We start from the raw sequence: 15214 nt of genomic DNA, 5'->3' as shown, positions 1-15214 counted from the left end.
CAGGGTATTATGAGGGTACAAACATTATGGTTACATTTTATGTCTTTGCCTCCCCTAAGCGAGGGTTAGAGGCGTGCCCTTCCCCTCTATAATGCTCCTCGCGTCCTTTAGTTGTGGGTTTACCCCCCCATCCCCCTAATCCCTGGAGATTATTACTGCCATGTAAGCACCCTAGTGTTTATCAGTTAGTACCAATTTGATGGTGAGTACAAGTGGAGCCCATTCTTCTGATCTTGTGATACCTTACTTTGGATAATGGGCTTAATTAAGTTCAATCCAGGAAAATATAAGAGGTGCTAGATCACTGTCATTTCTTATGATTGAGTAATATTCCATTGTATACATATACCAAATTTTAATAATCCACTCATGAATTGACAGGCACTTGGGTTGTTTCCACATCTTTGCAATAGCGAATTGTGCTGCCATAAACATTTGGGTGCAGATGTCTCTATTATAGCATATCTTTTGCTCTTTTGGGTAGATGTCTAATAGTGCTGTTACTGGATCGAATGGTATTTCTATTTTTAGCTCTTTGAGGTATCTCTAAATTCTTTTCCACATGTTTGCTTGCTTTTTAAGCACTTCGTCAGCCATTATCAGAAAGGACATTCAGATTCTGGGATCCTAAATCTCTCATAGCAAGGAGGTTCTGAATTTTCTTTTATTATTACTTCTTGCTTGATACCCTTTAAAAAAATAACAGGCTGTGAGAAAAACAAAAACAATAGGCAGAGAAGGAGAAATAAAAATTGTATGTCCATAATTTAAAAAAACATCTTCTCAACAGTTAGTTTAGATTATTAAGTATTAAATGTCCAATTTCCTTAAGTACTAAGTTTGACACTTGATATTGCTGACATTTCACTTTGACACTTCCCATTTTATTTTTATTGCAAAGGTACATCCTCAGTCTTTCAAATGCACGTTTTGGCTTGTGATTATCTTTCAAAAATTTTTTAGAGCAATTGTTGTGAAACCATGGATAAGTAAAAAATTTGTGTTATTTTCAAATACAAGTTCTGTTATGGAACAAATGCAGTGCAGACAGCTCGAAACATCAATGAAGTGTTTGGGAAGGATGTGGCTAATGAATGCACAGTACATCAATGGTTTGAGAAGTTCCATTCTGGTGATTTTAATCTTGAAAATGAGCCACATGGGTGACCTGAGACCAAGGTGAATAATGATGAGCTGAAAGTTGTAGTGGAAGTGAATCATCTCAACATAAACGAATCCATCTCAACCTATGCATGAATTAGCAGCACGTTACTATTCCAACAATATCAGACCATTTGAAACAGATAGACAAGGTAAAGAAGCTGGATAGATGGGTTCCGCATGAATTAAATGAGCATCCAAAGAGAAATCATCTTGAAGCTTTCTTTTCTTTGCTGTTGTGCCATAAAGTTGAACCATTTCTACATCGTGTTGTTACCTGTGATGAAAAATGAATTCTTTTTGATAATCGCAAGTGTTCAGCACTATGGTTGGATAAAGATGAAGTGCCGAAACACAGTCCAAAACCAAATATTCATCAGAAAAAGCTAATGGTGTCTGTTTGGTGGTCCAGCGCTGGTATTATCCACTACAGCTTCATAATACCTGATCAATCGATTACAGCGGATGTCTACTGCAACCAACTGGATGAAATGATGAGGATGCTTGTGATTAAGCAGCCAAGATTGGTCAATAGAGATAAGCCAATCTTGCAAGACACATGTCGCACAAACAACACCGCTCAAACTACAGAAGCTGGACTTGAAAATTCTCTGTCATCCACCGTATTCACCAGACCTTGCACCAACTGGCTACCACTTCTTCCAGGCTTTGGACCACTTCCTGAAAGGAAAAATATTCAATTCTCAACAAGCTGTGGAAAATGCCTTTCATGATTTCATTGCCACTCGCTCTCCAGGATTCTCTGCTGCTGGCATAAACAAGCTACTGTTAAGACGGCAATACCGTCTTGATAGTTTAGGTGCATACTTTGATTAATCGTACTGCTTCTTGTTTGGGATATAATAAACTACACTTTGATTTGAAATAGGACATTTCATATTTAATGACCTAAATATATTATTTGATCATAGATTATCATGACTAATCATTCTATTTTTTCCTACTAAATAGACTTGAATATCTAGAAATAAGATATGCTGTCATTCTTTCTGGTCACGAAGGCTATACAATTATAGCCAAGCAGAAGAAATTTAGATTACAGAATTGATATATTCCTGGGGAGGAGAAAAATATGCTTTCCATGTCCCAAAGCCTATATATTCTCACTCATTTTCATGATAAAATTGGAGACGGACTTGCCTGGAATGGTAATTTGGCCCTATTCATTATAAAATCATTTTCAACAGTTTAACAAGTACATTTGGATTACATATTTAGATTGCATGAATTTCTGAAAAATGCATTAATAATATACAAAACTACATGCAAGATATCAACAAAAAATCCTGTATTAAAGGAAAAATGGTGGGTCTGACTGAGTACCCATGGGCCAATCTTTATTGATCATCACTCTGTGCCAGGCCCCTCTGCTGTTTTGTTTAAACATTGCTTCCTTTAATCTTCACAATGCTCGGTGAGGCAAGCACTGTTATTACCCGTTTTACCTAGGAGGAAACTAAAGTTGAGAGAATTTGCTGAGGATCACATAATCACAAATTACTTAGCAAGGATTCAAATCCAAGATGCCTAATTCCTCAGGAGTGTTTGCTTATGGTACACAGTGTTTTGGGAAGTGTTCATGAGCTTGATCTCTTCATTGCACAATTGGAGAGGACGTCCTGGAGGCGATGGCTCCTGAAAAGATCAATAGATGAGAAGAGCATTCTAGAAGAGGACAATTTTTACAGCGATACAGAAATGTGAAGAATGTGGCCCACTGGAGAGAGTTGGAGGTTGTTGTGTTTGGTTTTACTTGTCTCTCTGTGGGCTGTCAACTTTTCTGAGGCATGGCTGATTTGGTACTTTGGGTTTTATTAACCTATTTTTTGTCTGCACAGTTGTCTGCTCAGTGAGACACATCAGTGGTTAAGGTGGTTGAAATAAGCAAGCGGATGGAGATCTGGTTATTTCAATCATACAGACGTAGCTTTAAGATTTGGTTTCATCTATTTAGAATTGGGGCTTAAATTACCAAGGATTTCAGATGAAATTGATTATAAAAAGCATGATGTACTTCAATCACAGTTACTCACCAAAATAACTGACAGTAAATAGTATCAGATCTTCATGATTCTGGCCCATAAGGATTCCAAACAGGCTGTCCACTTATGAGTAGGCCTGTAACAAGGAAATGTGAGAATGAACACCAGAGAAAAAATTTTGGTAAGTATTTTCAATTTTAAGCTTTCAGAGCATTTCTATGCACATAAATGAATCAAGTGCCAGTCGAATAGTTAAGAAAATGCTTTTCACAGAGCCCTTTAAAATTTAACAGGTGCCAAAGAAATTCTACCAAAGAAGCTGAAGTGCATTTTGAGTGTGTTTTATGTTCAGTGTTATTGCCTGACTGTCCCTGACACAAGGACAGAATGTGAGACCGAGTATTTTCATCCAGGGAATGCTTCAATTCCAACTCTGGCTTAGATTTCATCATATTCCAGAAATATCCTGGATGATTAAAGCAATTCACTGTAAAAGAATGCATCAATTCATATAGACTTTGTTCCCATATGACATAATGAAAAACTTGCAGTAATGAGTTGTATTGTGATTTTATTCAGTCAACCCACTTCCGATTGCTAGATGTCATGTTTATCTGTGGGATCCAGTGTAGTTGTGTGTGTTAGGCTAAATTCCCTCTGTAATTTGAGCTCCTCTCTATTGGAGTGATCTCTGACCACTTTGAGGCCTTGGTATCCCAAAACAAAGGACTTATCTCTTCAGATCTCACTCTGAATTCCATTTGCCTCTGAATCCCAATCAAAGACAACAGAATAATCCAATTTCCTTTGAAATTTTTGATGCAATCTGATATTGGCGTGGAGCTCCAGAGTAGCCTGTGTAAAAAGCAAGCTCTCCTGCTGGATCACTGCCCACATTGTTTTTCTGTGTGTGATTCAAAGCTGTTTAGAACACGGTTTCTCTCAAGTCTCTTACGCTATCACGGCTTGGATAAATTCACTTTTGTGGAAAAACCTCTTGATGTATCAGCTTCATGAATTTAGAAAACATAAGAGTGTTGTCAGAGAAAAGTGGTATGATTAATCCTTGATACGATAAAAAGAAAAATGTGATTCAAAACAAAGCTATTGTTCAAGAGAAGGGCGAAATTTCTAAGGATTGACTTCTTAGTTTGGACACTGGTTTGCCCTTAGGACTTGCGATTCTTGTCACAGAGGGAATGGAGGACATAGGTTGAACTTACAAGTTACAACATGTTTCCTGGGGCATGAACATTCTTCTTTCTACTCCAGCCCCTAAATTTTATCCTTCAATGGCCTTCTATTACACCAATTCTGTGAGCTTCTCATATGGGCACTTAATCTATTTATTCTTTTGTCTTGGTTTCAAATTGTTTGTGTGTTGTCTTGCCTCCACGACCAGATTGAAAGGTCCTGGAGATCAAGGGCCGTGTTTTACACCGCTTTTGTGGTGATCACAGCATCTAATAGTACGCTGAGTTCACAAGAGACTTCCCTCAATCCTTGTAAAATGGATTCAAATTGAGTAAGTAATCTTGAGAATCTTGACCCAGAGCCAGGACAAAATCCACAAAATCTATTCGTCTTTGTTGGCAGCCACCTCGCATCTCATTCCTCTGCCCCCAAGTTCTCTCCCATCCCAACTATCCACATATGTTCTTCTCCTCAAAAAGCACCTTTGTTTTTGGCACACTTTGATGCTTTTATCATCTCTAGTCCTTTTCTTCTTCTTCTTAAATGCCAAATTCAGATATATGGCTTTCAATTTTTTTTATCAATAATTAACAGGCTAATAGTTAACAACTATAGATTAACAAGTTAATAATTAACAAGTATAAAAGATTATACCTGTGTGGTTGCTTAGTCTCAACACAGGATTTAATAAGTATATGCTTATAGGCCTTCTAAGTGGATTTTCAATATATCAAAATGGTTTTTATTGAGCATGGTAACATTGTTATTTTTGTTGGAGTTCACCTTTGCTTCCAAAGCCCAAGCGATTTCTTTATTTGTTCATTACCTCTCTTCTCTTAAAAATTTATGTTAACTGTGATTTGAAAATCAGTAAGTAGTTATTATAAAGATTTTGACCAATACAGGAGGATCACAAGAAAATCAAATCCATCCATAATCCCATCACCCAGAAATAAACATTTCTAAAATAATATTCTTCCAGACTTTTCCTACGCATGTGTATGGGTGCGACCCTCACTTCATAAGCTTAAATATATAAGACATGTTTTCCTATTTTCTGAAATCCAACCTTATCCTTCTAGAGGATGTTGGAATCTCCTTGCCAACTCTGAGAAAACTTCACGGATATTTTTATTATAATTGTCTGGAAATTATAATTTAATCCTTAAAAACTAGGTATTTTTATAACATTCAGTTTCCCATCAAGGAATATGGTATGTGAATTTCATTCAAGTTTTCTTTTGTCTGTCTTTCAGTAAATTGTTGTAGGTTTTTATGGCGGGGTGGGGAAAGCAAAGGTCCTACCCTTTTTAAGTCATTTCCAGGTGTTTGACATTCTTTTTATTGCAATTGCGAAAAGAATCTTTTTATCCTTATACTTACTGCTATTGCTGGCATTATGTAAGAAAGTTAGCGGTTTTTTGGTGTTTACTTTGTTTTCATTGATATTATTAAACTTTCTTATTAGTTATATTAATTTTTCAGTTTATTCCTTGGAAACTTTAAGTCCATAGCATCATTTGCAAATGATAATAGCTATATCTCTTATTTCCATTTCATGTCTTATTGCAATGACTAGAACATGTAGAGCAATGCTGACATCCCTATTTTAAAAGGAATGTCTCCAGTATTTTGTGGACATATGTAGCTGCTATTTTGAGATAGATGTTATTTTTCATGGTAAGTAATCAATAGTTGCCTTTAAAAAGTATTCTTTGGATTCAGAGTTTCTTAGAATTTTGTAGCCACCTATTTAAAAAAAAAAACTATTGTGTTGAGAGTAAAAGTGTCAACATAGGCATAATTTACTAATTTATTGGTGATTAATGGATAGTATTAATAGTAGGGTAATTATAATAATAAGTAACATTTGTAGCATTTGTTTACATTATTCCACTTAACCTGGTTAGACATTAGTATGCTATTTATATTTTTGTTTTTATGGCTTACGTTTGTATTTTTCTTTTTATCTTCCACTGCATTATACTTTTCTTGATCATATTTTTCTTTTGCAACATCTCATTATGTCTTCTAAAGTGTTCAAAATCCACGGATATGTGTTATTAATGGCCCACTAGCATAGCACTGATAATAAAAACAACAATAATAGTGAACCTAATACTTATTGAGCACTTACTATGTACCAGGCAGTTTTAAGAATGTTATGTGCTAACTTTTTAACCCACACAGTCATCCTTTGAGGTAGATATAATTATATGCTTTTTTTCCATGTTAGGAAACTGAGACACTGAGGGATATTAAGTGGATTGCCTCAGGTACACACCTAGGCAGTGATAGAGTCCGAATTTGTATCAGGTAGCCTAATCCCAGAGCTGTGTTCCTTTCCACAGATGGCCAAGCCATTGCATAAATCAAACTGGTAAATCAAACTGGTAAATGAAATTTTAATCCTGCTTTAGACCTGTGCAACATGATATAACCAATAGGATAGGGTAAGACTGGAAACATGTTTCTCTGGAATAGTATTTAGTTTTTGTTTTTGTTTGTTTGTTTGTTTGTTTTTTTGTTTTTTGTTTGAGACAGAGTCTTATGTGTTGCCCGGGCTAGAGTGCCATGGCATCATCCTAGCTCACAGCAACCTCAAACTCCTGGGCTCAAGCGATCCTCCTGCCTCAGCCTCCGGAGTAGCTGGGACTACAGGCATGCGCCACCATGCCCGGCTAATTTTTTCTATATATTTTTAGTTGTCTGATTAATTTCCTTCTATTTTTAGTAGAGACGGGGTCTTGCTCTTGCTCAGGCTGGTTTCGAACTCCTGAGCTCAAGCAATCCGCCCGCCTCGGCCTCCCAGAGAGCTAGGATTACAGGCATGAGCCACCGCGCCCAGCCAAGATAGAACTTTTGATTTTTCTATGTGAAATGCCCTGAGAATGTCTTATTCAGTAATCTTTATAGCTTTACTAAACCAGCACAACTTTGATTGTCTCTTAAATCTTTGTTTTGCAAAATTCTTTATTTTTATTGAAAGCAAAAATTATTTTATCTCTGGAGCAGAATCAGTATTCACCATTAGTAAAGTTAGCATGATGCACATGTACTTTGAAGAGTCCACACTCAGTTTTCCCAGGATTTACTGGATGGCTGGTTAAACTGTCTGTACTCTATTTAGAGTGCAGGGTGGAGGACTCACAGAGGCCCAGACGGAATATGGGGTGATGGGGCTGTGGTCCAGCTTGTCACTAGTCACATGTGTAGCCACTGGAAAAGCAGAAAAGTGTTCTTATGTATGAAAAGAGTATGTCAAATTAAGTAAAATAGGATTAAATTTTCTTCTAGTGCTAGAAGATTATTATCTATATGATTGAGATGTTACCGTAATTCAGAAATTTCAAAAATATATTTTTGATGTACATAAAGACTATTCAACTTTTTGGCAGGAAGCCTCTATCCTCCTTGGGCTGGAGGAACCACGGGAGGAGGTGGTGTTCCCCGAGCCCTGAAGCCAGGATCTCTGGGTAGGAACTGGGACCATTTTCCAGAGACACGAATGGAGAGGCTGGAACCATACAGGGAGAGGCTCTCTGACAGAAACTGATCTAAGAAGGAGACACAGTCACTACCCAATGCAGAAAGATGGGAAGAAATATTCTGACTGCTCTCTGCTTTCTACCCTCAAATCTCCCACTCGTTCCTCCCAGTGGCTAAACCTAACAGGAAGTTAGTTTGAAAGGGATCCTGGGAAATGTAGTTTATAGTATTTGCCCCTACATACAGTGGGGACCCCGGGGAAGATTGAGGAATGGTTTTGAGAGCAAACAGGCAAGTGACCTGAACAAACGCTATAATAGAGGAAATAACATATTCTATTCATGAAATAGCCAGATTTCGTATAAAATATCTTTAGGTATATTTAGTGATAATAACTTTATACATTTATTCAGGTGTATTGGGGTAAGAATATCAGCGTGAATTGAAGCACAGCATTAATTATTTCTCAACCTTTTTAGATTCAGGAATCCCTTTCACAGCAAAAACATTTCTGGTTTAGTTATTAATTCTTTATTCCTGTGTTATTTTAGCCACACATTATGGCATCAAAAATAAACACGTATTTCCTGGCTCACTTGATGATAGAAATTTTTATATGTGTGCTAAAAAGTCAATGTTTTAAAAAATAGTTTTCCTGATTTGCTTCTAAATCGTGAACAAAGTGAGAGACTTTGAGACTATATTTGTAAACATTTCTTGTAAAAAAAATCTCCCCTGCCCCAAATAAATTACAAGCCAAATTAAACATGACTGTCATTATATTTTTCTGTTTCTAACTTTGGCTTTTGACGTATTAGAGACATTTCAACGTGTTATGTAGGAATTTAAATAAAACAAATGAACCTTATAGATCTGTTGAGGATCATCTTGAGGTGAATTGGCAGAATTATTATCATTTATTGCTTTTCATCGACTATGTAATTGAGAATATTTTCCCAGTGATTTATACCATCATAAAATACTTGGTTTTATTTCTATTAATTATGATTTGGAAGATGTAGTAAGTATAATGTTAATGAATACGTTGAATGATGTTGGATTAATTGGAATCACAAAAACGCCTTAAGCAAAGAGTGATAGTTTGAGACTATTGGCAAATCCAAAGATAAACTGTTATTTACTTTATGTCCTGCCCTGTCCTTAGAGATTCGACTGGTCCAGACCAAGAAGTTAGAATCAATCTTTGATCATTATTTCTGGTATTTTAAAAAAACTTTTTATTATGGCAATTTTAAATTCATAGAAAAATAACTGCAAGTACTGTTCACCCAATGTCAACAATGATCAACTCATGACCAGTCTTGTTTTCATATATAATCCCATCCAATTCCCTTTCCTCTCTTTATCTGAACTCCACTGGATTATTTTAAATACAATCTCAGATATCCTGTCACTTCATTCCTCGTGTTAATGAGCCTTTTGTTGGAAGGGGAAAGGGGAGAGAACTGGTAGCTTTCTATTTAGTACTGTGGTAGAAGAATCAACACAAAGTTCATCTGTTTCCCAAAAATGTCTGGTGTTGTTGGGCCGTGGTGTTAGAAATTACCAGGGAATTACATATCCTTTGGCGTATTCCTCTAAACATAAGCGCTACGTAAACGATCCTGTAAAATACACATACTTCTAAGGGTGAAAAATACATTAATTTTCAGAAATTATCAGTATGCATTTTAAAATCAGATTTATGTACAATCATCTGATTTAAGATAATTAGAAGTGTCACAAAAGATTCCAGAACCTAGAACTAGCTCTTAACCAGCAATGACAACAGTCTGCTAGAGCTTCGTGGTAGGGCAGTGAGGGAAGAAGGAAAGGACTTTGTGGAGAAATCATCAGAAGGAGGATTCTCTTCTCACTTTACACAATCTCCTTGGAAAATAATATCTTTGTCTATGGCATCAAGTATTTTCTGTGAATGACTTGCAGATCCGTATTTCTGTATCTTTCCTTAGCTTGGGTTCAAATATACAACACCCAGTAATATTCCTACGTAATTGTGCACAAAGTTCCTCATATTCAACATGTTGGAAGTGATCATTCTGATCTTCCAAACCTATTTTCTCTTCCATTTTTTGTCATCTGTATAATGGTATCCTCTTCCAACCAGGTGTTCAAGTCAGAAACTTGAGAATCATAGTCCTCTTCCTCTCCCTTACTCCTCAGACTAACCAATCATCAGTTCTTGTCCTGTCTACCTCTTAAAAGACTTTCAATTGCTTTCTCTGGCCCTGCCTTTGTTAGGACTTCTTTCTCGAGAACTAGTGAACTTATCTTAGATCTAATGCATTCCCCACCTGCCATTAGACTTCAATTTAGCCAAAAGGCCGAGAAGCCATCACCCAGCTATTGGAGACATGTTGAATGTGTGAATCTGACCTGTCTCCAGTTCAAATTCTTAAACTTACCCTTTTATATGGCAAATAGGACCCTTTACTATTTAGCCCTACTTGCGAGGTTTATCTCCTGCTATTCCTTAATAATTTTACCATCAAACTCTATGGATGCACACATAGTTTTCCAAGGATGCCAAAATGCAGATTCGGATTCAGATGGGGCCCAAGATTCTGTACACTCCTCAACTGATGACAGTCACTGATTTACAATATCTTCAATTTATAATGGGTTTATCTGGAAGTAATGCCATCATCAGAAGTGTACTGGATGTACATCGCTTTCGCACCATCGTAAAGGTGAAAAATCAGTTGGAACTATCATAAATTGGGGACTGTCTGTATTTCTAATAAAATCCCAGCTGATGCTGCTGGTCCATAGACCACACTTTAGCAGTAAGGGCTACAGGATCTATTCTCACCCTATCTCTTAATTACCAGAGGAATCACAGTTGCTCCTTCTCCTTGTCATACATTCTGTTTTGGTTTCAGCCATTTTATTTTGCAGATCAGCCAGATTGTCTCCCCAGATCACCAGCATGGCCAAATCCTCTTCCCCTTCATGTCTCAACTCAAATACAATTTTCACTTGGAAAACTGTCCTGAATCCCTCAGGAAGACTCGGGCACCTCTTCTCCTATGCGCACTGCATTTCTTACATTCTTCTGTTATAGCACTAGCACCTTGCATTGTGGATTCTTGCTTGTCTACTTCCCCATCCCAAGTGTTCCCAGGATTATGCACAGTGGCAGGCACATGAGAGAAACACAGAAAGAATTTATTGAAAAATAGATAGATGAATTCCCCCTTGATTACTTTGATTGTCTTTTGACATTCTCATAGTATTCCCAACATTGTCTGAGGTAGTAAGTAAATATTTCTAAGAGTACTAAAAGTTTCAGGAACCACAGACTTTAGAGATTAAGCTTAAAATGTAATCCCATTTTAATAATAGTGTGGTCACCAGAAATTAAGGGGCCAATGACTATCTCTGGACAAGCTTCCTAGAACAGCCATTTGGGTTTTGATTAATTTATCATGGTTTATCTTTAGCCCCCAGGATTATAGGTCCAAAAAGCTGTTTTGTCAGCATCTTGAGCGACTGTCTCTTTCTCAGGGGGAGACTCACATTAACCCAGCTTTTAAGATGGATGTATAATTTATAAAGTCAACTCATTCATTCATGGTGAGAAGTTATTGGCAATAAGAACCTCAATACTGGAACCTGCCTGATTAGCCCTTCCTTGAGCAATCAAACTTTAAAGAAAGTCAAATCATAATTCAAATTTCTCTGTAGGGCAGAATTTGAAGAGTAGGATTTAGATATATTGGATGTGTAGTGACATCAGGTTAATTGGCTTGAAATATCTAAACCATAATAGGAATAATCTTGCCAATAGGACCAGAAATAAAGTCTGTACATTCTGCATCATCTCTTTCATAGAATGAATTTTCAGTGGGACTGGAAATGCTCAACCTCAAAGTCCAAGGATAGAGAGTGCCTGCCCCGAGCTCTTGGATGGGCTCTGCCTCTGTTTGCCTCTGAGCCTCTTCCTTTACCATCCTCCCATGGCAACGAATTCCCTTTCATGTTGACTCATTTTTCCATAGAGCAATTCTCCCTTTTTAAAGGTGACTTTGCATAATTCTGCCCTGATCCTTCAGTTGTTGTTTTCCATCATTTCTAAGTCCTAGAAGGCACTTTCCAATCAACTCCCAAGTGATGCCAAACAGTAACCCTCTGCTCTGGAGTGAGACCAGTGCTGGCCTCATGAAGCATGTGGATGCTTCTACGATGTGATATAGGGAACGTCCTCTAGCCCAACTTCTTAGCTTGAAAAGGAATAAATAAATTTTCATTTCCTCTGCCAAATACTTACAGATACAGTAATTTCTTTGAGTGAAAGGAAAGTGTATCTGGGAAGGGTAACACCATTCTTACCCTTCTCCCTCCCTGTGAGTAGTTTTCACTGGGAGTGCTGGAGGAGGAAGTGCCCATCACAATATTAATTCTGAGCAAGTAGAGAGTATTGGGGCCTTAGGTCTTTGTCCCAAAGCCCACTATTTTAGACTGTAGTTCTCTTACATTGCCATGAAGTTGTGGGAACAGGAATCCGCCTGTAAAGCAAAAAAAAAAAAAAAAAAAAAAATCCTAGTAAATTATGAGAGGTCTGTTGAGTGAAGGGTGAGGAGGAGTAGAACTGCATCCTGATTGCTTAGGCTAATAGTCCTTAGAGTATGTGCCAAGGGAACTTGTGAGTTTTCTCCCCACTGGATATAAATATTTAAATTATTGACAACTGTCTTTAGTTTCCTGGTGGTAGGAGACTGACACAGTGAAATGTTTCTCTGTCTTTAATGTGCATACATATCATCTAGGGATCTTGTATCTTGTTGAAATGCCGATTCTGACTCAGTAGGTTGGATGCAGAGTGGGCCCTGAGATTCTGCATTTCTGACAAGTTCCCAGCTGATGCTGTGGGTCCATGGATTGTATGCTGAGCTAGCAAGGGCTGCAAGGTCCTTGAGGCTGATGCTCACCCTCTCAATTACCAAAGTTCTTCCTTTTCCTTGCCATGTGTTCTGTTTTACCTGTTCTCTGGCTACGGCTGTTTTATTTTGCAGAATCAACCATGTCACATGGTAGGAAAACTTTCTCAGGCATGTGGATTTACATGGTCTTGGAAACATTCTGTAATTGGGAAGTGTTAATCAACAAGGAAAAATTAGTGGAGGTGGGGGATATCGTGTGGGAGGAGAAGGAGAGAGTGGTATGTGTGCGAGTGTGCGTGTGTATGTGTGTGTGTGTGTGTGTGTGTGTGCGCAGCAAGGGTGGGGTAGGGAGGAAAAGGATGTAATAGGTCTCATTGGAATGTGGAAATGTGTGTATGTGAGAGACCTGTTAACTCATGTCTAAAATAGCATAATACCCCAGCATGGGCGGGCAAGTAGAGTAGCAAAGTGGAAAAAAAATCTAGGGAATGTCAAAGAATATTTTGGAATAATATAAGCCCACATCATGGTTTCTTTCCTCCTCTTTGCTGTTGCTGGTTGGATGTAGTTCTCTGCTGCTCAGAGTCTGCTAGGTTCCCTATCCTATTTTGCGAAGATGAGGTGGAAGGAGTTACAAAGGGAAACATTTCTGTTGTTTGTGGCTAAACAATATTCAGCATGTCACTATTCCAGTTTCACCTAAGTCTTCTTTCCAAAATGCTATTATATGATTTCTCTGCAGAAATCCTATTTAACACCCTGACCTTCCTCACTTTGCTTTCTCTTTTTTAAACCTAGAGTTTGTGCACATTACACATCAATGGTGGAGAATAAAATAAAACTGCTCAAAATTTCGCTTATCAACTTTTCTCTTCATTTTAATAACCCTCTCCTCATTTCAATTCTTTTCAGCCAGGAATTCCATATGTATTTTACATTGTTGTTGTTAGTTTTCTCTTATTTATTAAATTGTATTCCACAATTATGCATCCTATTACCATGCTTTACAGAATGAAGACATTTAAAAATAATGCAAATAACAAAATCTCAACTGATCAAATGGCAGTAAAAACACTTCAAAGAGGTTCTCTTGGAGAAGTTTTTTGAAAACCTAATCTTTTCCCAGAAGATTCAGAAAGCGTTTGGTAGGCCTGTCTTTAAAATAATTTTCCGTGATATTTTTTCTTCATGATGATAAGAAAAATAATACATAGTAACTAAAAAGGTGAAGACTGTTAGATATATTGCAATTGTGAAAAAACTCTAATTTTCCAATTCAGATTTAGTTATGTTTTTCTGTTTTTCTATTGAGTTTGCATTTTGTGTCTATCCATGCAATATTGTGGGTTAGGCATCTCCATGGAAAGTTTGTACTTGTTCAGAAGAAAGTGGCTTTCATGTAGATGTCACTGGGAAATGTTACTTTTTATTGCTTGGATTACTTAGGATTTTATATGTGGTAAGTGCCATACAATTCTGTCAGTGGTTATTCCCCATGAATAATTTCATGACTTAGTTTATTATTGCTATATCCATTTTATAGATGGTAATACAGAGGAATGAATTACAGGGGAGTTGAAATTAGAACCTACACTCACAAAAATTTCCCAGACCAGTTTTTAGTTTAAACTATAAACTGCAAATGTGTCTCTGTGTGTCAAATATCTGATAAAAAGTGAAATATTTGGGGACTTGGCATGTCTGGGGTTGTGTCTGGGTTTGTAAAGGACAAATGAGGAGATCTGAATCAATTACGTAATATTAATATTATGGAGAGAAAAGTCCCTGGTGGTGAGGAAACTGTGCGTCCCATTGGCTCAGTGGTTCTCCCTGGCAGATCAGATCTGCAGAATCATTGCTCAACTTGAGCTTGTTTTCGTAAACACCACTATCCTGTCTGTTACAGTGCCAGGAATAGCTGCCTTCCACACTCTTCTTATAATTTTACTTTCAGTCCTGAAAATGTGTCCATCAGACTCTTAATAGTCACCTTAAGATTATGCTACTGTGACCTCAGAGAACCAGATTTGAACAAGAGAGTCTATCTGTAGAAAACATCCAGTGAACTGAGTGGAGGTACCTTGACAATCCTGTTCCATTTGCCTGCAGCCATTAGTGTTGGCTTTAGAAAGTTTATTCTAAAGTGAGTGAGCTGTGCCAGGGGGAATTTTTCATAGTCGTCCATTGGACGTACAGTACAAGAGGTTCCTAATGAGAGCTGGACTCTAACTTCAATAGGGGAAAAAACAACCTGGGGCAGAGGACATAGACAGGGCCAAGGAAGCGTATGTCTACTGCGATGCTCTTGCTGCTCGCTTATAAGATGCAGGACCCTCAATAATTCCTCCTTGTGGAGAACGAGCAACTCTTTGGTCACCTGGATTCTAGCCCTACAAGACTCATTTTGGACTTCTGACCACCAGAACTATAGATGAGAAGTCACTAAGTTGTGGTAATTTGTTA

The sequence above is a fragment of the Propithecus coquereli genome, unplaced genomic scaffold (genome assembly GCF_000956105.1).
Source record: "Propithecus coquereli isolate 6110/MARCELLA unplaced genomic scaffold, Pcoq_1.0 Scaffold329, whole genome shotgun sequence".
Taxonomy (NCBI): domain Eukaryota; kingdom Metazoa; phylum Chordata; class Mammalia; order Primates; family Indriidae; genus Propithecus; species Propithecus coquereli.
This window is presented reverse-complemented; position numbering follows the sequence as displayed.